The sequence below is a fragment of the Protopterus annectens genome, chromosome 10.part0 (genome assembly GCF_019279795.1).
Source record: "Protopterus annectens isolate FY-2018-M chromosome 10.part0, PAN1.0, whole genome shotgun sequence".
NCBI lineage: Eukaryota > Metazoa > Chordata > Ceratodontiformes > Protopteridae > Protopterus > Protopterus annectens.
This window is the reverse complement of record NC_056744.1, coordinates 123,650,198-123,672,303: the sequence shown is the minus strand read 5'-3', so window position 1 is coordinate 123,672,303 and position 22,106 is coordinate 123,650,198. Positions and strand designations below refer to the sequence as shown.

The 22,106-nt window shown below is 45.4% G+C and overlaps 1 protein-coding gene across 1 annotated transcript in view; it reads right to left on the bottom strand.

Moving 5' to 3' along the window:
- Positions 1-22,106, bottom strand: part of HELZ (helicase with zinc finger) — a 3,197,037-nt gene that overhangs the window by 2,907,212 nt on the left and 267,719 nt on the right. The window lies entirely within an intron of this gene.

Below are 22,106 nucleotides of genomic sequence, written 5' to 3'. Positions count from 1 at the left end.
CGGGTGGAGTGCAATTGTTTGTCCTCCGCCGACATGGACTCGGGGGGCGACACAGCGTACTCTTTAATAAGGTCCCGCTGCAGTTGGAGAACGTGTGCCATGTAGTTCAGTGACCTCACAGAGAAGGTTGCTGAACTAAACACCCACTTCCCTAGGCGGTCCATCAACCGAGACTCCTTGCTCGGGGATGAACCGAGGGACTCTCCTGAGCAAGTTCCTTCTTGGTGGCCGCCACCAACATGGCATCTACCAGGGGACCCCTACTCCAGTGTGACTTGTCAGGGGGTGGGCTAAGGATCTTGTCCGGGCGCTTGGGGACTGGCTCCACAGTGTCCGGCTCCTTCCACGCCCTGGTAGTGATCAAATGTACCAGGGGGTCGGCTGGAGGGGACACCCAAGAGATAGACGGGCCTGCTTCAAACGCCTCCAGGAACACGGATTCGTCCGAGGTAGGCTTTGGGGCAGACCACCCCCCAAGTAACCCACACACACAAGGCCCCAAACACACACACACACACACACACACACACACACACACACACACACACAACACTGATGGAACCACGAAGGTAGGGGAAGGATAACTAAGGTTAACTAAGAGAGTTTAGACTATAAGGGGGTTAAAACACACTTTCACACCAAAATTTAAAGAAAAAGATTTAAAAAAGTTAAATTTTTTTCTCACGAAGAGACGAAACACCAGGAGACTCAAGATCAAGCTGCTGAACGAAACCTCGGCAAACTAGATCTGAGGTCAGTCAGGGTTGGCAGGGGATTATGGGTAGGGGAAGGAGCTTGGAGCTCGGATCTAAAACTGCTGAAAACGGTCGGATCCGATCCCAAAGGTTGCTGCACAAATGAAGTTAACTACTTCAGATTCATAATTACATCCAGTTTCATAGCTAGTTCTTTTTAGCTGTGAAAATGTAAATACCTGAATTCGCTTGTTAGCATTCCTTTATAAACATTTTGTAATGTGAAAGCATGAAAGTAGCAAACCAAAAAATAATTTATGTACTCACCATAACGTTTCATGTTTGTAGTCCACCTCGCCCTTCATTCTTACATATGGGTTCGGAGCTGATCCTCGGCTCCAACTCTGCCGATTACAAAGCTCGAAGTCTCTAAGTTGGCTCATAGCAAGGTAGGTATCCCATAATGCACTAGTAAGAATCCCCAGATCTTGTTTGCTGCTGTCTATAAAAATTATATAAAATATTTCCACAAGGAAAAACAAAGATGAAAGGTCTCCAATCCCAAGGATGATAGACACTATCTTGTCTCCAGATCCTCCAAGGATACATGGACGGGGGTAGGTGGGTGGGTTCGTAAGAATGAGGGGCGAGATGGACTACAAACATAGAACGTTATGGTGAGTATATAACTTCTTTATGTTCTGTAGTCCTATCTCACCTTCATTCTTACATATGGGACAGCGTCCCAAGCACCTCTTTCTCAGGTGGCTCACGGGAATACACTCCTAAGAACCGTGGAACCAAAGGAGGCTCTACCCCTGGAGGCCAAGTCCAATTTGTAATGAGTAATAAAGGTATGAGGGGTAGCCCAAGTTGCTGCTGCACATGCACTGTATACTGGAATTCTGGCTTGAAAAGCAGCAGATGTGGATATAGATCTGGTGGAATGAGCTTTGATTTTGAATGGGAGTTCTTTGCCATTAGAAGAGTAAATAAAAGATATGCAATTTGAAATCCAGTTTGATAACGTTATCTTGGAGACTGGCATTGCTTTTCTCGTCTCCGAGAAAGATACAAATAACTGGTCTGATCTCCTAAATTCTTTGGTTCTATATAGATAGAACCTTAACTGTCTGTGTACATCAACTTGATGAAACTTGTATTCCGCTTTGTTTGTATGATTTGGAAAAGAGACTGGCAGTTCAATAGTTTGATTAATGTTTGATTGTGAACAAATCTTGGGGAAAAAGGAAGGATTAGTGCGAAGGGAAACTCTGTCTCTATGAACTATCAAGTAAGGAGGTTTGACAGAGTGTTTGCAGCTCTGACACACTTCTGGCAGACGTAATGGCTACCAGAAAAATGGTCTTCCATTAAAGGAACTTTAAATCACATGTATGTGAAGGTTCGAAAGATGGTGAGGTAAGTTTTTAAAGAACAAAATTTAAATCCCAGGGAGATATAGGTTCTTGAAAAGGAGATCTTAGTAAGGTAGTGCCTTTTAAAAATGAACTACACAATCTGTGAGCCATAAGATTAGGTTCATGTTGTCCCAAATGAAAATTGGATATAGCTGCTAATTGAACTTTGTAGCACCAGCTGATCCCCGATGAAAAACTTCAGTTAGAAATTCTAACACTAAGGGAATGGAAGCTGTGTATGGATCTATGTTCTTAGCTTGTGCCTAGAGAGAAAATCTTTTCCATTTGCTAGCGTACAATTTTCTCGTAGAAGGTTTATGAGAAGATGTCAGGATATGTGTAATCGCAGGGGAGAAATCATGAAGCCTGACTAGGGATGGAAGTGAAGCAGCCACACTGTTAAGTTGAGGGTGTGGAGACAGGGATGGAACGTGCCTGACATGTGTCCATGTGTCAGAAGGTCTGGTACTGGGTCCAGAAGTCCATGGATCATCCAGAAGGTGAGACCCAAGAAAAGGGAACTAAATCTGACGAGGCTAGTAAGGAGTGATGAGAATCATTCTGCTTCCCAAAGCCTTTGCTTTCTGGATCACTTTTGATATAGTGGAAAAGCATAAAGAAGTCCCGAGGGCCAATTGTGGACATGTGCGTCTCTCTGTGTCTCCCGGGGGGGGGGGGTAAGGGTGAAGTAACTGCTGCATTTGGTGTTCATTGGGGTGGCAAACAGATTGCAGCAAGGCTGACCTCATTTGCGAAAAATCTTTTCTGATTGAGAGACCACTAGTGAGGCATCAAGACTGTCCTACTGAGCTTGCCGGCTATCACACTGGTTCTCCCTGGGATATGCGTTGCAACTAGAAAGCGTTGGGAAGATATCGCCCACTGCCAAACACGCAGAGCCTCTCGACATAGAGGATAGGATCTGGTCCCCCCTTGTTTCTTTATATCCCATACCACTGACATTGTCTGATTGGATTGCTATCATCCCTAGAGGAAGACAGTCGTGAAATGCTTCCAACTCTAGTAGCACTGCTCTCATCTCTAGAACACCGATATGCAAGTGAGCCTCATATCTTCTTGCCATGTGCCTTGGACTGTCCTTCCTAGATAATGCCCCCCCAACCATATCTGGGAGGCATCCATGGTAGCAACGAGTTGGTGAAAAATGAATGGTCTTCCCTATCGTTAGTTGATTGGACTGAATCCAAGGTCTTTTTTGCAAGACTCCATTATTAAAATGGGATGAGACAGAGGCAGCTGAAGAGACCACTGGGAAAAGAGTAGCCATTGTAGAATTCTCATATGTAGTCTGGCTAGCGGAACTAGAGTTGTAGTAGAGGCCATTGTTCCTAGAAGTTTGAGCACAGTCTTCGCTTTGACCTTGTGTTGGGGAAGCAGGCTGCATATTTGTTGGCTTAGAATTTACACTGTCTGAAGGAAGGCAAGCCATCATTGCAACTGTGTCTATTTCTGTGCCTACAAAAGTCACGTATTGAGACAGCGACAAGGCAGACTCTTCCCAATTTATAGTAATGCCTAGCTGAGTGCAGACTCAGATGGTTGAATCCCTGGCTTGTAGAAGTAGGTGCCTGGTGGGGGCAGTCAGGAGCCAGTCGTCCAGGTATGGAAACACTTGGAATCCAAGACGTCTCAAGTGAGCCGTTACTACTGCCATGAATATGGTGAACACCCTGGGGGCTGTGGTGAGACCAAAGGGCAGAGCACAAAATTGGTAATGACTGGCTCCCAGCCGGAAGCGTAAATGACTACTTGATGCTCTGTCCATTTTTATGTGGTAGTACGCATCTTGGAGGTCTATGGAGCATATCCAATTGTCTTTCCCTAACACAGGGAGTATAGACTGCAGTGTTACCATTCGGAACTTGGACTTCTTCACTGATTTGTTTAACTTGCTGAGATCCAAGATGGGCCACCAGTCCCCTGTTCGTTTTGGCACTAAAAAGAATTTGGAGTAAGTTCCAAATGCTATCTGGTCTGCGGGGACGGTTTGGATGACTCTTAAAGCAACTTTTGGACTTCTATAGCTGCTTGATCCCTGTGATTGGGTGGAACATCTGGGATTTTTTTGGTTAGATGGGGTGGAAAAGAGAAGGGTATGGAGCATCCCCTGGAAATTATTCTTTGTACCCACCTGCCTTGTGTGATGTCGTGCCAGGCTTCTGGGTACAAAGATAAGTGACCCCCGACTGGCTCCAGAGAAGCGCAGTCAGGCCGCAACTTCAGTAGCACTGATAGGGATGTCCACAAAAGGAATCACAACCATCCTGGTTTTGCGGACCCCCTCCCCCCTGCCTCTAGGACGACGTATACCATTATTTCCTCCTCCTCTGCCCTCTAAAGAAGGAATCACCTTGTGCGTCTGGGAAAAATCTCTGAGATTTCTTGAACCACATTTTTCCACATCTCTGACCTTTAGGGTATGGTCTAGAAGGGATGGAAAAACGTACTCCCATGGCAGAGAGAGTCTTCCCTTCCTGCTCGCATCTGGTGAGTGTGTCTTACCTTTGGTCCAAACAGAGAGGAACTATCAAAGGGGGCATTGGTAAATGTAGATTTGAAGGGCTCTGCAAAGTTACATAAGCGCATCCAGGAGTGTCTCCTAAGGGAAACTCCCGAACCTGCTGCCCTGCTCGCTCCATCTGCTGAATAAGATATCAGCCTCATGGAGGAGTTAATAGAGTTTAAGATGGACAACTGAGCAGTAACCTTCTCAGGGACTCTTTCAGTTAAAGTACCTTGGAGAGTACCTCCTAGCTCTTTAAGGATATCTCTTTGAAGCTTAGTGAAATGGGTGAGGTAATTCAGCTGAGTGTAAAAGCCCCTAAAGAAACAATATGCTTCCCGTATCTGTCCATCATTCGAGACTGTTCAGCGAGTGGACAGATGAGGAAGTTTCTGCTAGTTCCTTCTTAGTGGCTACTGCCACCATCTACAGGCACACCTTTGGTCAAGAACTCTTTCTCTAGGAGCTGAAAGACATCTGTTCGGCCTTCTGGGGACTGGTTCCACGGCATCAGGAATTTCCCACACCTTTTGACTCACCAAATCTAACAGATCATCAAAAGGTGGAGACATCCAATAGGCTGAAGGTTGAAACCCGAAAGCTTCAGGTACACTGACTCCTCATCAGAAGGGGTAACGGTGGGCCAGCAGTCTCTGTTTCAGGATGTCCAGGATATCTACGAAGGAGTTATCATCACAGGACAACCTAGGGGACCCTTCTGATTTTTCGAGGTCAGAGGTGATGGACTCCAAGGGAGTATATGTGCTTCCTCTTGGAAGTTCTCTTCCAAGGAGGCTCCTCAGAAGGGTATTCTGGGGAGGTCTCAGAAGACTCGGGGCCACCCAATGGGGGCTCCTGAGGCTGGGGGTCTCTGCTGTCAAGAGAGAGAGAGAGAGAGAGATGGTGCTGAGACAGAGGTCGGAGCATGAGAGGGAAGAGCATTGGTGCCCTTGTGTGGAACTGAAGATCTATACAGCACGCTCATCATCTCGAAGGCAGATCTGTCCGGCTTAGAGGACACCACCGGTTCCGAGGAAGCGGAAGTAGCTCTCTGCTCCAGAGCGACTGGCTCCGACACAGATGTAGGATTCGAGCTCAGCCAAGCAGACGCACCGAGAGGTAGGCTCAGAACTGAAGTTAGAGTCCAAGCGTCCCCATCAGGGCTGACTGGTGAGCTTTGGCTTCTAGACACCAGGGACAGCACTAACGATGTTGTAACGGAACTCTTCTCAGAGACAGACAGTTGGGGGTGCTGGAACTGACGGTTCCACTAGAAATGGCACCGATAGCTATGGCTCCAAAAGACCGACATGGCTCGGAGGAACAGAAGCAGGTAATATGGCCTTAGAAGGCTCTGGAACAGACTGGGTCAGAGCAGACAAATTTGCTAGCGCCGACGACTTCAAAAGTCCAAGCACCACTCTTTCGACATCCTCCTCAGAAAGACTCTTGGAGGATCTGGAAGACAAGGCAGGGGATAAAGATCTCTGCAAAATTGGAGATCTGAGTGTCGGGGATACCGGTAATAAATCTCCCGACCGGCTCCGAAGTAAGGGTTCAGTTATCGACTCCAAAAAACTTGGGGCCGAAACTGGAATGTCTATGTAAATAACCTCAACCGGCTCAGAAGGCAGAGGAGCCGAAGAGGTAGAAGGTTTGTCCAGTTCAGCAATTTTCTCTGGAGGTCCTCATTTAACAGTAGGTGTAGGAGACTGTCTTTTCACCGGCTTGACCTTCTCTTTTTAAGAAGAGGGAGACCTGGAATGAGAGGAGGAAGAACTAGCTAAATCCTCCTCAAAGGAAGGTTTGAGACCTTTCACGATCAGTTTGTTCTTCCTTTCCTGGAGAACCCGGGAACTAAGTGTGGCACAAGGTACAGGTCTCCTGAAAATGTATGGCTCCCAAACAATAAACACAAACACTATGTCTGTCAGTCAGGGACATTTTTTGTGAACATTTAATACATTTGAAACCCGAAGGTTTATGACCTTCAGACTCCTTAGACATACTGTCACAACTACAATCACAAAATATAAACGAAGAGGATAATAGGAAGAGAAGACAAGGTCCTCTAACTTAAACAGGCCTAGCCCTGCTCAAGAAAACAACACACAAGGGGAAGACAACAGAGGACTAGGTCCTCTAACTTACACGGGCTTAGCCCTTTGTAGTTGGTAGTTGTGAGGGGAGGCAAATATGTCTATGTCCGGACTTCCCCAGGTCCTTGTTATCATGCTGAAGACTTGTGGATCCAATTTCCACTTGTGGGGATCCATGAGGTTTCTGCTTAGTTCGTCTGCCAGAGTATTTTTCCTTCCTGGCAGGAATTGTTCTTGCAGATGTACTTGGTAAGTCAATGCTGTGTGCCACAAGTTCATGGCTAGCCTGCAGAGGGGGTAGGAATGCGTGCCACCCTGCTTATGGACCACATGACTGTAGTATTGTCCATCCTTATTAGTAGTTGTCCTGGTTGAAGTTGATCCTTGAAGGCTGTTAGGGCATTCTGAACAGCTAGCATCTCTTTTTGATTGATATGTAGATGCATTTGACTTGCGGGCCATGGGCCCTGAATACATTTTCCTGCCATATGGGCCCCCCAGGCGTAATCTGATGCATCTGTTGTCAAAGTTTGCCTGGCTGTGGGTAAGGTGAATGGCTGTCCCGTGTTGTGGTGACAGGCTTTTGCCCACCATCGAAACTCCTGTTGCAGGCAGGGAATGAGGGTAATTACGGTTCAGGCTGTGGCAATGTTGAGTCCAAACACTTTTTAGAAACCATTGAAGTTTCCTCATATGCAGTCTTGCATATGGAATTAGTAGAATGCAGGATGCCATGAAACCCAAGGCATGCAGAATTTTTCTTGCAGATAACCGGGTCTTTGTTGCCAACATTTTGAAATAAGTAGTCAGTTGTCTGTGTTTGTCTGGCGTGAGATAAGCCATCTGGGCAGTTGTATTTAAGCTTGCACCCAGGAATATTATCTCTTGAGTGGGTGCGAGTTTTGATTTCTTTTCATTTACTGTGTACTCTAGATGTCAGTAATATTTTTACAAACGTCAGATGCTGTAGTAGAATGTCCTTGTTCTCCGCTTGAATAAGGCAGTCATCCAAGTAAGGATATATTTGTATTACTCTTTGTCTGCAAAATGCAATTACTGGTGCCAGGCACTTGGTGAAGACCCTGGGTGCAGTAGATAAGCCAAAGGGCAGTGCAGAGAATTGGTAGTGCATTGAGCCAGCTTTGAATCTGAGGCATCTTCTGCACATTTGTCTGACTGGGACATGCAGGTATGCCTCTTTTAGGTCCAAAGTTACGAGCCAAGCCTTCATGCCCAACATGGGCAGAAGCTGCTGTAGAGTCAACATCTTGAATTTTGGAATATCCAGATATGTGTAGAGTAGATAGGTCCAGTATAGGTCTCCAGGCTTTGTCTTTTCTGGGTACCAAGAATAGTCTAATAGAATCCTTGACCCTGCTCTTGTCTTGGTACTTGTTGAATGGCCCTCATGTCCATGAGGGATGAAACTTGTTTTTGTGCCTCTGCCCATTGATTGTGTGGCAGATCTGGAATACCGTTTTGCCTTGGCAGGGTGTGAAAGTGGAACCTAAAGCCTTGTGTAATTATATTTAGAACCCATTTGTCCTGGGTGATCATGTGCCAATTTTGTGAAAAAAATGCTAATTTTCCTCCCAAAGGGGCTGCCAAAAGATAAGTGCTTGGTGCTGGAAGTGGGAAGTCATTGAGACTGTTTTCCGTATGGCTGTGATTTTTCCTCTCCGCTTTTGGAGGTAGATGCACCCCATTGTTTAGGCCTGTATGAACCTTGGGGCTGTGATCTGCCTTGGGGGCATCTATCTGCCCCTTTGTGGTCTACCTGACACTGGAAAGGACCAACTTTGTGTAGGCCAGTTCCTGCAAGAAATCCTTGACGGTTTGCATAGATTTAGCTTTGTCCTCCATTTTCTTCAACACCTCTTCTGCTTTAGCACCAAACAAAGTATCATGCTGTAAAGGAGCATCTAATAGTTTTGCTTTAACATGATCTGGCAAATTCTGTTCTTTTAACCAAGCATGCCTCCTAATGACAGAACCTGTAACAGTGGCCCTGCAGGAGGCCTCAAGAGAATCAAAACCACATTGCAAAGTATGCTTTCCAACTTGTTCTGCTGCATGCAATAAATCCTGCATTTCCTTATTGTCTGCACATTCTGTACTTGCTGGCATTTTCTGTTTAAGCAAAGACATAAGATATTGCTGATACTTAAGCATATGAAATTGGCAATTTAAGGCTCTTACAGCCAAGGTAGCAGAGGTATAAATCTTTCTGCCCCATCTGTCTAGAGCTCTAGAATCCCTATCAGAGGGGATTGGGTTTTTTGCAGTAGAAGCCTTGACCCCTTTGGGACCCTGAGAGATGGTTTCAGGGTCTGCTGCAGAGTTCTTATAGAGAAATTTATGTGAGTCAGGAACCCTGTAGTATCTGTCTGGCTTAACCGGAGCTGGTGGTACAGAGTCTGGAGAAAAACTGGACTCTGAAAATACATCGTCTACAATGTCTAAAACAGGCGGAATAGCCAGGGACCTGTGGTGGGGCAATAAAAGGACATCTCTGAGTCTTTTCTTGGATTCTGAGTAGTCTTGGCTCTCCCAGTGAAAATGCTCCCTCATAGAATGCAGTGTTTCTCCAAAAGAATAATCCTCAGGAGGAGAGGCTGAAGGAATAGATTCTTCAGCATCAGAGTCCTCATAGGGAAGAATACAGTAATCCTGTTCAGAGGAGGAATCAGAGGAAATGGAAACCTGGTCTGAAAATTCATATTCTAACTCTTGCCTAAGCCTTTTTTCAGAAGGGGGATGGGAACCCCTGATCAAAGTAATTACGTCTTCGGCCATTTTAAGCATCTGTTTTTTAGGCATGGAGGCCTGTCCAGGTGAATGCTGATGTCTGCTCAGTGGCTCCGGACCCATCTGACAGAATGATTTCCGAGTGTCCAATACCTTGAGTTTTCAGAGGCCCAGTCGGCTCCACATGGGAGTCGGAAGCGGCCTGTGGCTCTGAGGTAGCGGGTGTCAGGGGCTGCGAAAGCACCTCACTGAGAACCGGCGACAGGACTAGAAGAAGCCTCGTCGTCGGTTTTGGATCTCGGCTGCCTGTCCTTTTCTTTTTGTTTTTTGTAAACTCCGGTAGTCAGCTGATCAGACGGCATTATATAGTTAAATCTTCTGCCAAAGTAATGAAATGTAAAAATCATACCGACGCTTAATAGTGCATTGGCTAAATCTGGCACAAAACCGACAACTAGTAACGTTATGGTCAGGGCCTAGGCAAGGAATACAGTAAGAATGAAAATCCTTATGAGGTATTTGCTTCCCACAAGAAATACAGTTATTAACTTTTTCTGACATCGGTCTGGAGCAAGAAAAAAGTTTCCCCAATGGGGTACTTTGCTTTAATGAAGACTTCGGATCTGAAATTCGAATTTGAAAAGTTCAGGGGTTGGCCGACCGGCACTTGCAAACTGCTTTTGCTTCGGGCACCGCACGGCAAGAAAGACTGAAGAAAATGGCGTCTGCTGCATCTTTTATACCCCTGGCGCACTGATGTCAGGGAAGAGGCGACAGCAACCGATGCCGGTCCTAGACTTTGGAACTCAGGCCGACTGCGGGTAGCCTGCCGGCAGGATAACCCAAATGTAATGACTGCAACAGTGAAACACGATGAACATCGGGCCTAGCCCTGAACAGAGGGGTAGGCGAGATAGAGAACAAACAAGCAACAAAGTCTAGAATAGGTTCTAAATAAAAAAATGGACCTATGCCTAAAAAAAAAATTAGCAATAACTAGCACACAGAAAAGAAGGGATACCAGTAAGGAAAGGCCTGCGGAAGCGAACACCAACAATTAGCAATAAAATTCAGAAAGCACACTTACTACAAGATAATTGTAAGCTATTAATACTAAACAAACTATTATAGTCACAATCACAATAGAAAACTGAATAAGCAAAAAATTCCAACTTAGCCAAGGCCAAGAAAGAGCACTTCTGAACTCGTAGACACGGCAAACGAGATCTGGGGATTCTTACTAGTGCATTATGGGATATCTACCCTGCCACAAGCCGACAGAGACTTCGAGCTTTGTAACCGGCAGAGTCGGAGCCAAGGAGTGGCTCCAAACCCATATGTAAGAATAAAGGCGAGATAGGACTACAGAACATCCAAAATTATTATGACAGAATATGCAAGTATTATGACTGTGCTAAGTCCTGCAACTGGTGTGCTACACATTACATTAGTGGCTATACTGATGAACTAATTTCACAAGTGAATGTTTTGTGCAACTGCGTGTTGGGAGGGGGGGGGTGTCTTAACAAACACATTTTTATATATATGAATGATCTTAAATAAAATTGCAAAATACTCTGCACAAATTAGACAAGCTCGATATTAATAGTTCACACAAACATTTAGTTGCAAAACTACAATTAGGATCTGAAGTACTTTGACAAAACGTTTGTAGCTGCCAACCTGTCAGCCAACTTCTTTGTCCCAGCAAATTAATGACATTTTGTTACAAGTCATCCCTCTCACAGAAATCAACTGCTGCAAAAAAAATACCGAAATATATCCTGCAACATGAGTTACTGCATACCATTTCAATGAAAATACACAAAATAAGTTCACAATTTTACTTTTTTTGCTCTTGATGTCCTTCTCTCTCTACCTCTCCCATCTGTCTTATCACGAGGCTCCACCTCTATCGCCAGAACAAGTTGGAAAGGAAAAGTACAGTTTTGCACCTACCATAAATGTAGATGTTCGAGTGTTCACCCTGCTGCAGTCATCACACTCGGGTTATCCTGTCGTCAGGCGGTCCCGCAGTCGGCCGGATTTCCAAAGTCTTGGTCCGACGTCGGTTGCTGTCGCCTCATCCCTGACGTCAGAGCGCCAGGGGTACATATATTGCAAACAATGCCATTTTCTTCAGTTTTTCTTGCCCCAGATGTCAGGTGCCCCCAAAAAGGTGATCCAAATTAGTACCAAAAGGTGTGAACACTGTACAAACACAAAATCCTTTCAGCTATAAGCAAATACATCAGAAAGGCATAGTAAAGATTTAGCCAATAGATCAGAGGGGTTGGAGGGAGGGTAACCTGGACTGCAGCAGGGTGAACACTCGAACATCTACATTTATGGTAGGTACAAAACTGTACTATGTTCATCGTGTTTCCCTGCTGCAATCACACTTGGGTTGAGTCCCAAAGCTAAGGTAGGGTGGAGGCATCATAGAAGGTTAGTGGAGGCAATGAGGCCCTGCAGAACTCCAGTGGCGCAGCCTGCCCTGGACTTAGAATAAAGAGGTAAGTGATAGTGTTTGGTGAAGGTGTGTACAGAACTCCAAGTTGCAGCTTCTAAAATTTCCCTGGTAGGAACCCCCCCTGGGAAAGGCTGTACAGGTAGCTGTTGCCCTGGTAGAGTGGGATCTAATGGTAGGAGGAACTGGTTTCCCATGATGGGTAGAGCAGAATCGTATGCAATGGCCTATCCATTTAGAAATGGTTTGCTTGGATATGGCCCTCCCTTGAGAAGCTGCAGCATAGGAAACAAAGAGATGGTCAGTTTTTCTGAAAGCCTTAGTTTTATCCAAGTAGTAACTAAGCTGCCTGTGAATGTCCAAGGAATGCAGGAGTCTCTCACCTTTGTTCTGTGGATTGGGGAACAAAGTGGGTAGGTGGATGGTTTGATTTAAAGCTACACTGGAAACCACCTTAGGCATGAAGGAAGGATTAGTTCGTAGAGAAACTCTGTCTTGATGAAAAATGAGGAAAGGTTCCACTGCCATAAGTGCCTGTAATTCTGAGACTCTCCTAGCAGAAGTTATTGCCAGGAGCAGGGCAGTCTTCCAGGATAGGAACTGAAGGTCTACAGAAAAAGCTGGTTCAAAGGGAGGTAGCGTTAGTTTTTCCAGAACAAAGTTGAGGTCCCATGTTGGTGTAGGGGCTCTTCTAGGTGGTCTAATGTTTTTTGCCCCTCTGAGGAACTGCCTTAGAAGAGGTTTTGAAAATAAAGGTGGATTCGTGTCGTAGTGAGCTGAAATAGCTGAAGCATGGATTTTAATGGAGGAGAAGGAAAGTCCTTTATGCAACATCGCAGCTAAATACTGCAGAATGTGAGGCATATGAGGCTGAGTTGTGTCTTGGCCTTTAGCTTGGTTCCCAAGCACAAAACCTTTTCCATTTGTCCGAGTAAGCCTTCCTGGTGCTTGGCCTCCTGGCCTCTAGAATAACATCCAGAACTACTTGTGAAAGAGGGGCTGGTGGGATGCTTAATTGATTTGCCATGCAGCCAGGTTTAAGGTTTTGATCAGGTTGTGTAGAATCTGCTTGTCTTGCTGCATGAGCAAATGAGGTATTTGAGGCAATATCCATGGTGGGCTGTAAGCCATATTCTTCAATAGCGGGTACCAGTGCTGGCGTGGCCAGTCTGGGGCTATGAGAATCAGTCGAGGTTTCTCCTTTTTGACCTTCAAAAGAACCTTTGTGAGAAGAGGTAATGGAGGAAAGGCATATGCTGTCAGGTTTTTCCAACTGAAGGAGAGAGCGTCCACTTACCAAGCTTGATGGTGGAATGTCCTTGTACAAAATTTTGTCAGCTGGTAGTTTTGAGAACTGGCAAACAGGTCTATATTTGGTAGACCCCCATCTTTGAGTTATTGTAAATATTTGTGGGTCTAGCTTCCACTCGTGGGGATCTTTGATGTTTCTGCTTAGGTCATCTGCCAGTGTGTTTTTCTGTCCTGGCAGGAATTGAGCTTGTAACTGGACTTGGTAGGCCAGAGCTGTGTTCCATAAGATTATTGCTTGCCTGCAAAGAGGGTAGGAATGTGTGCCCCCTTGTTTATTTATGTACCATATTACTGTGGTGTTGTCTGTCTTTATTGCAAGTTGTCCTGGCTGTAGTAGATCCATGAAGGCTGTCAGAGCTTTCTGTACAGCTAGCATCTCTTTTTGGTTTGTGCGCAGTTTTCTTTGTTCTGCAGTCCATAGGCCTTGAATGCATTTGCCCTGCCATGTGTGCCCCCCAGGCATAGTCTGAAGCATCTGTTGTGATAGTTTGCCTGGGTGGGGGCAAGGTGAAAGGCTGACCCTTGTTGAGGTGACATGCCTGTGCCCACCATAGAAATTCCTGTTGAAGGCAGGGAATGAGAGATATCACTGTGTCCAAGCTGTGGCTGTGTTGAGACCATACGCTTTTTAGGTACCACTGTAATTTCCTCATATGCAGTTTTGCAAATGGCATTATCAGAATGCAAGATGCCATGAAGCCCAAAGCCTGCAGAATTTTTCTTGCAGTTAATTGCATCTTTGTTGCCATTGCCTTGAAATATTGAGTCAGTTGTAATTGCTTGTCTGGTGTAAGATAAGCCTTCTGGGCCGTTGTGTCCAAGCTGGCACCCAGGAATGTCATTTTTTGTGAGGGTACTAGTTTTGACTTCTTTTCGTTTACTGTGTACCCCAGACAATTTAGTAGATGCTTCACAAAAGCCAGATGTTGTAAGAGAATGTCTTTTCTTTCTGCTTGGATGAGGCAGTCATCCAGATATGGATATATTTGAATTCCTCTTTGTCTGCAGTATGCAATTACTGGTGTCAGGCATTTTGTGAATACTCTGGGCGCAGTAGATAAGCCAAAGGGCAGTGCAGAGAATTGATAAGGGCTTGAACCTGCAATGAAACGGAGGTATCTTCTGCAACTTTGTCTGATAGGGACATGCAGGTATGCCTCCTTGAGGTCCAACGTTACCAGCCATGCTTCCTTGCCCAATATGGGAAGTAGCTGCTGTAGTGTTAGCATCTTGAATTTGGGAACTTGTAAGTGTTTAGAATTGAAAGGTCCAGAATTGGTCTCCAAGCATTTTCTTTTCTGGGTACTAGGAAGAGTCTTGAGTAAAATCCTTGGCCTTGCTCTTGAGTTGGTACCCTTTGAATGGCTCACATGGCCATGAGAGCTGTAATTTGTTTTTGAGCCTTTGCCCTTTGATTTTGTGGCAGGTTTGGCATTCCTCTTTTTATTGGCAAGGTGTGAAAGTGGAATCTGTATCCTCGTAAAATTATGTCTAGAACCCATTTGTCCTTTGTGACCATGTGCCAGTAGTCTGCAAATAGTGGTAGTCCCCCCCCCCCCCCAAGAGGGCTGACAAAAGAGCTTTGTTTGGCCAGCTGAGGTGCAAGTCATTGAGTTTGCCTTCTGGTGGGTTGAGACCTGTCTTTCTCCTCCCTTCTGGGTTGGAGTGCCCCATTGGCAAGGCTTATACTGAGCTTGTGGTTGTCCTCTGCCTATTGTGCGCCTGTATTTACCCCTCTGAGGCCTGTCAGTGGCTGGAAAGGAACAATTTTTTGTTGGCCAGTTTCTGCTGAAGCGAGGGGGTTGTACTTGTAGGAAATCTTTGACTGTCTGCATTGATTTCGCCTTATCTTCCATTTTCTTTAAAACTACTTCTGCTTTAACACCAAAAAGAACATCCTGCTGTAAGGGAGCATCTAGTAGTTTTGCTTTAACATGATCAGGCAGACTTTGTTCCTTTAACCAGGCATGCCTACGTATAACTGATCCAGTGACAGCTGCTCTGCAGGAGGCCTCTAAAGAATCAAACCCACATTGTAAGGTATGTTTGCCCACCTGCTCGGTGGCGTGCAACAAATCCTGTACTATTTTCATTTCAGATTGTTGAGGTAGGGTGGTTATCTTTTGTTTTAACTGAGAGATCAGAAATTGCTGATACTTAAGCATATGAAATTGACAGTTTAGTGCTCTCATAGCTAAAGTGGCTGAGGTGTAAACCTTTTTCCCCCATCTGTCTAGTGCTCTTGAATCCCTTTCAGAAGGTACTGGATTTTTAGCCATGGAAGCCTTAGCCCCCTTGGGACCCTGGGAGATAGTCTCTGGGTCAGCTACTGGGCTTTTGTAAAGGAATTTGTGGGAATCAGGTACTCTGTAGTATCTGTCAGGCTTGGCCGGAGAAGGAGGTAGTGAGTCAGGGTTGAAACTGGATTCTAAGTAGACATCATTCACAATGTCCAAAACAGGAGGGATGGCTAGAGTTCTGTGTTGGGGGAGTAAAAAAAACTCTGAGTCTTTTCTTGGAATCAGAGTAATCCTGACCTTCCCAGTGAAAAAGTTCCCTCATGGTGAGTAAAGTTTCCCCAAAAGAGTAATCTTCTGGAGGGGAAGCTGAGGGAATAGAGTCCTCAGCATCAGAATCTTCATAAGGAGAGAAGGAATAGTCTTGGTCCTCAGAGGAATCCGAAGAAATAGACAGCTGTTCAGAGGAAGCAGAATCTTCCTCTTGTCTAGGCCTTTTGTCAGGAGGAGGCTGTGAACCCCTGATAAGAGAAATCAAATCTTCAGCCATTTTGAGCATCTGTTTCTTAGGCATAGGGCCTTGAACAAGAGACTGAAGTGAAGCCTTTTTCGATTTATGAGGAGTCTTCGACTTGGAAAACGTTTTGACTGTAAGAGTCGTCTGTCTGAAAACGCCTTCAGAAACCAATGGCGTTTCAGAAGTACCGACGTCCTAGGAAGGTAAATAGTCGGAAGGGCCTGAAGTAAAAGGCTGCGTCGGCCTAGTACATTCCGTCAAAATATCTGTAGTGGTGTAGAGTTCCAGAACTGCGGTAGTCAGAGGCTGCGTTGGAGCCTGACTGATAACGACAAGAAGTGACGTCGTGATCAGGGCCTAGGCGAGGTATGCAATAAGAATGAAAATCCTTATGAGGTATTTGCTTCCCACAAGAAATACAATTGTTAACTTTTTCTGACATCGGTCTGAGGCAAGAAAAGTTTCCCCAACGGGGTAATTGGCTTTATAGAAGACTTCGGTCTGAAATTCGAATTCGAAAATCTCAGGAGTCATCCGACCGGCACTTGCGAACTGCTTCTGCTTCGGGCACCGCACAGCAAGAAAGACTGAAGAAAATGGCGTTGGTTGCAATATATGTACCCCTGGCGCTCTGATGTCAGGGATGAGGTGACAGCAACCGACGTCGGACCAAGACTTTGGAAATCCGGCCGACTGCAGGACCGCCTGACGACAGGATAACCAGAGTGTGATGACTGCAGCAGGGTAACACGATGAACATCAAGGCACTCAACTGCAGCATTAACCTGAGAGTAGCAGATGGTTCTACGAATGTGGTCTACCCTTAACCCAGCCCCTGTGCACACTGTGCATCATATCAGTGCAATTCATGGGTACACCCCTTACTGCTGATGATATGCCTGTGCAGTTGCAGTACTTTTGCCCTTGGCCTCACAACATTTAATCACTCAGTTCCCAGCCCCTGGCCAGGTCCTCCAATATCCATTGCCCAGTACTTGAACTTGGGTCTCCTAGAACAGCTAGGGCTCCATACTTGTGTACCAAATCTAGAACTAGGAAACACAGCAACACCAACAAACACGTTAAACTTATATACACATTCGCCAATCCATGCATGAAAAGTACAGTTGTGTAACTACCATAAATGTAGATGTACGAGTGTATTCACTGTTGCAGTCATTACACCTGGGTTATCCTGCTGGCAGGCGACCCGCAGTCGGCCCGAGTTCCAAAGTCTTGGTCCAGCGTCGGTTGCTGTCGCCTCTTCCCTGACGTCAGTGCGCCAGGGGTATAAAAGTTGCAAATGATGCCATTTTCTTCAGTTTTTCTTGCCCCAGAAGTCAGGTGTCCCCAGATTGGAAGGCTGAAAAGATAAAAATATGCCAAACAACCATGCATATATTACTATAAACATTTCCTTCATCTACAAGCAAATGGGTTGTATAGAGTTGAGAAGTACAGAATAGTCCCAGCAAAGAGGGGGATGGAGGGTGGGTAACCTGGACTGGAACAATGAATACACTCGAACATCTACATTTATGGTAGGTACACAACTGTACTATGTTCATCGTGTTTCACTGTTGCAGTCATTACACTTGGGTAGAATCCCAAAGCTGAGGTTGGGTGGCTGGGTCTAGATTGGATTTGGTGAGGCTAACAAGCCCTGCAGAACTGCAGTGGCAAAGCCTGCTCTGGATATGGAGTAGAGAAGTAGGTGGTAGTGCTTGGTAAAAGTGTCCACTGAGCTCCAGGATGCAGCTTCTAATATGTCTTTGGTTGGTACTCCTCTGAGGAAAGCTGCTAAAGTGGCTGCTGCTCTGGTAGAATGAGGCCTAATGCCCTTAGGCACAGATTTGCCATGTTGTGCATAACAGAAGTGGATGCAGTGTCCTATCCATTTGGAGATTGTCTGCTTTGTAATAGGCTTTCCTTGTGATCCTGCAGCATAAGCTACAAACAGTTGCTCAGTTTTTCTGAAAGCTTTTGTTTTGTCAAAGTAAAATCATAGCTGCCTGTGTATATCCAAAGTGGGCAGAAGTCTTTCCTCTTTATTCTGGGGATTAGGGTAGAAAGTAGGTAAATGAATGGTTTGGTTTAAGGCCACATTGGAGACCACTTTTGGCATGAATGCTGGGTTTGTCCTAAGAGAAACCCTGTCCTGATGAAAAATGAGGCAAGGTTCCACAGCCATCAATGCCTGTAACTCTGAGACTCTTCTTGCTGAAGTTATTGCTAGGAGCAGAGCAGTTTTCCATGACAAGAATTTTAGATCAGCTATGCTGGCTGGTTCAAATGGAGGCAGTGTTAGTTTTTCTAAAACAAAGTTGAGGTCCCAAGTAGGTACTGGTGCTCTCCTAGGGGGTCTTATATTCTTTGCCCCTCTGAGGTACTGTCGTAGGAGAGGATGTGAAAAAATAGGAGGATCCGTATTGTAATGAGCTGAAATGGCAGAGGCATGGATTTTAAATAGATGAAAAAGACAGGCCTTTGTCCAACATCTCAGTCAGGTATTGCAAAATCGGAGGTATATTAGGGACCAGTGGGTCGAGCCCTTGTGCCTGGTTCCAAGCACATAATCTCTTCCATTTTTCTGCATAAGATTTCCTAGTGCTAGGCCTCCTGGCTTCCAAAATTACATCCATAACAGCTTTAGAGAGAGGTGCAGTCTGAGTGGCTACATTACCTGCCATGCTGCCAGGTTTAAGGTTCTGAGTCGACTGTGCAGAATCTGATTGTTTTGCTGTGTCAGAAGATGATGGATATGAGGTAGAGGCCAAGGTGGGCCTCGAGACAAAGTTTTTAGGATTGGGTATCAGTGCTGGTGTAGCCAGTCTGGTGCAATCAGTATCATTTTTGGCCTCTCTTGTCTGACTTTTAGTAGCACCTTGGTGAGAAGAGGCATCGGAGGGAAGGCATAGACTGCCAGGTTTTTCCAGCTGAAAGATAGAGCATCCACTTTCGATGCTTGACAGTGATAAGTCCTTGTGCAAAATTTCTGTATTTGGCAATTGTGAGGAGAGGCAAAAAGATCTATGTCTGGGCTTCCCCATTTCCTTATCATCATGTTGAACACTTGTGGATTTAGCTTCCATTCGTGAGGATCCATGAGATTTCTGCTTAGTTCGTCTGCCAGTGTATTTTTTGTTCCTGGCAGGAATTGTGCTTGCAGATGTACCTGGTAGGTCAGTGCTGTGTTCCACAAAGTCATGGCTTGTCTGCATAGGGGATATGAATGTGTGCCCCCTTGCTTGTTTATGTACCACATAACTGTGGTGTTGTCCGTCTTTATTAGTAGCTGTCCTGGATGTATTAGGTCCTTGAAGGCTGTCAGGGCATTCTGTACAGCTAGCATCTCTTTTTGATTGATGTGAAGATGCATTTGCTCCTTGGGCCACGTGCCCTGAATACATTTTCCTGCCATATGTGCTCCCCAGGCATAATCCGATGCATCCGTTGTTATTGTCTGCCTGGCTGTAGGTAAGGTGAAAGGCTGTCCCTTGTTGTGGTGACAGGCCTGAGACCACCATCAAAACTCCTGTTGCAGGCATGGAATCAAGGTTATGATGGTCTCTGGGCTGTGACAATGCCGAGTCCAAACACATTTTAGATACCACTGTAGTTTCCTCATATGCAGTTTTGAATATGGAATTAGTAGAATGCAGGATGCCATGTAACCCAGGGCCTGCAGAATTTTTCTTGCAGGGAGCTGGGTCTTTGTTGCCATCACCTGAAAGTAATGAGTCAGTTGCCTTTGTTTGTCTGGCGTGAGATAAGCCATCTGGGCAGTTGTATTTAAGCTTGCACCCAGGAATATTATATCTTGAGACGGCACTAGTTTTGATTTCTTTTCGTTTACTGTGTACCCTAGGCAAATTAGCAATCTTTTTACAAACGCCAAGTGCTTTAGAAGAATGTCCTTGCTCTCTGCTTGAATAAGGCAGTCGTCCAAGTAGGGATAAATTTGAATTCCTTTTTGTCTGCAAAATGCAATTACTGGTGCCAGGCATTTTGTGCAGACCCTGGGCACAGTAGATAAGCCAAAGGGCAGTGCAGAGCATTGGTAATGCATTGAGCCTGCTATAAATCTGAGGTATCTTCTGCACGATTGTCTGATTGGGATGTGCAGGTATGCCTCCTTGAGATCCAAAGTAACTAGCCAAGCCTCCTTGCCCAGCATGGGCAGAAGTTGAAGTGTTAACATTTTGAATTTTGGAACATCCAGGAAAGTATTCAGGATTGACAAGTCCAGTATTGGTCTCCAGGCTTTGTCTTTTCTGGGTACTAAGAAAGGTCTTGAGTAAAATCCTTGTCCCTGTTCTTCTTGTGAAACATTTTGAATAGCTCCCATATCCATAAGAGCAGCAATCTGTTTTTGTGCCTCTGCCCATTGGTTTTGTGGCAGGTTTGGCATACCTTTTGGTTTTGAAGCATGTGGAAGTGGAACCTGTACCCCTGAGAAACTATATTCAGTACCCATTAATCTAGGGTGATCATGTGCCAATTTTCTGAGAAAAGTGCTAGCTTTCCCCCTAGGGGTGCTGTCAAATGGTAAGAGCTTGGCATTTGCAGAGGGAAGTCATTGTGACGGCTTCCTATAAGGTTGTGATTTGTCTTCTCCTTTGGGGGGGCTGAAGCACCCCATTGTTTAGGTCTGTAGGAGCCTTGGGGCTGAGATCTGCCTCTTGGGCGTCTGTATCTGCCTCTTTGTGGCCTGTCAGACACTGGAAAGGACCAATTTTTGAAGGCCAGTTTCTGCTAAATCTAGGTGGTTGAACCTGTAAGAAATCTTTCACCGTTTACATTGACTTTGTTTTATCTTCCATTTTCTTTAACACCTCTTCTGCCTTAACACCAAACAAAGAATCATGCTGTAGAGGAGCATCCAATATTTTTACCTTAACATGGTCAGGTAAACTTTGTTCTTTCAACCAAGCATGTCTTCGAATTACTGAGCCTGTAACTGCGGCTCTACAAGAAGCCTCTAATGAATTAAAACCACATTGCAGAGTATGCTTTCTCACTTGTTCATTCTTTACTGTCAGGACTTTCTATATTTGTAACCATTTTCTGCTTTAACAATGACATGAGATACTATTGATATTTAAGCATGTGAAACCGACAGTTTAAAGCTCTTACAGCTAAAGTAGCAGAAGCATAAACTTTTTTCCCCCATCTGTCCAGAGCTCTGGAATCCCTATCTGAGGGGACAGGATTTTTGGCAGTGGAAGGTTTAACCACTTTAGGACCCTGAGAAATTGTTTCTGGGTCTGCAGTGGGGTTTTTATAAAGGTATTTATGAGAGTCAGGGACCCTGCAGTACCTGTCTGGCTTTACTGGAGCAGGTGGTAAAGAATCTGGAGACAGACTGGATTCAGAAAAAACATCATCTACAATATCAAGCACAGGAGGGATAGCCAGGGGCCTGTGCTGAGGCAATAAAAGGAAATCTCTGAGCCTTTTCTTGGATTCTGAGTAATCCTGGCTCTCCCAATGGAAATGCTCCCTCATGGTGTGCAGGGTTTCCCCAAAGGAATAATCCTCAGGTGGTGAGGCTGAAGGAATGGACTCTTCAGCATCAGAGTCCTCATAGGGAGGGAGGGAGGGAATAGCCCTGATCAGAAGAATCAGAGGAAATGGAAACCTGATCAAAGGAATCATAATCAGCGTCTTGCCTAGGCCTTTTGTCAGGAGGGGGATGGGAGCCCCTGATTAAAGAAATAAGGTCTTCGGCCATTTTAAGCATCTGTTTCTTTGGCATGGATAACTGTTCTGGAGAATGCTGCACTTGTTTCCTTGTTTTTAATGATGTTTTTGACTTTGCCTTTGCTGCTGCAGTAGCCTTAATTGCAAGCTGTGAAGGTCTGAAAACACTCTCAGAAGCCGGTACCTGCTCAGCGGCTCTGGACCCATCTGAGTGTATAGTTTCCGTAGGCCCAATACCTTGAGTTTCCACAGGCCTCGGTGTCTCCACGTGGCTGTCGGTTAGGGCCTGTGGCTCTGAGGTAGCGGGTGTCAGGGGCCGCAAAAGCACCTCACTGAGAGCCAGCAAACCGGCGACTGGCCTAGAAGAGGCTTCATCGTTGG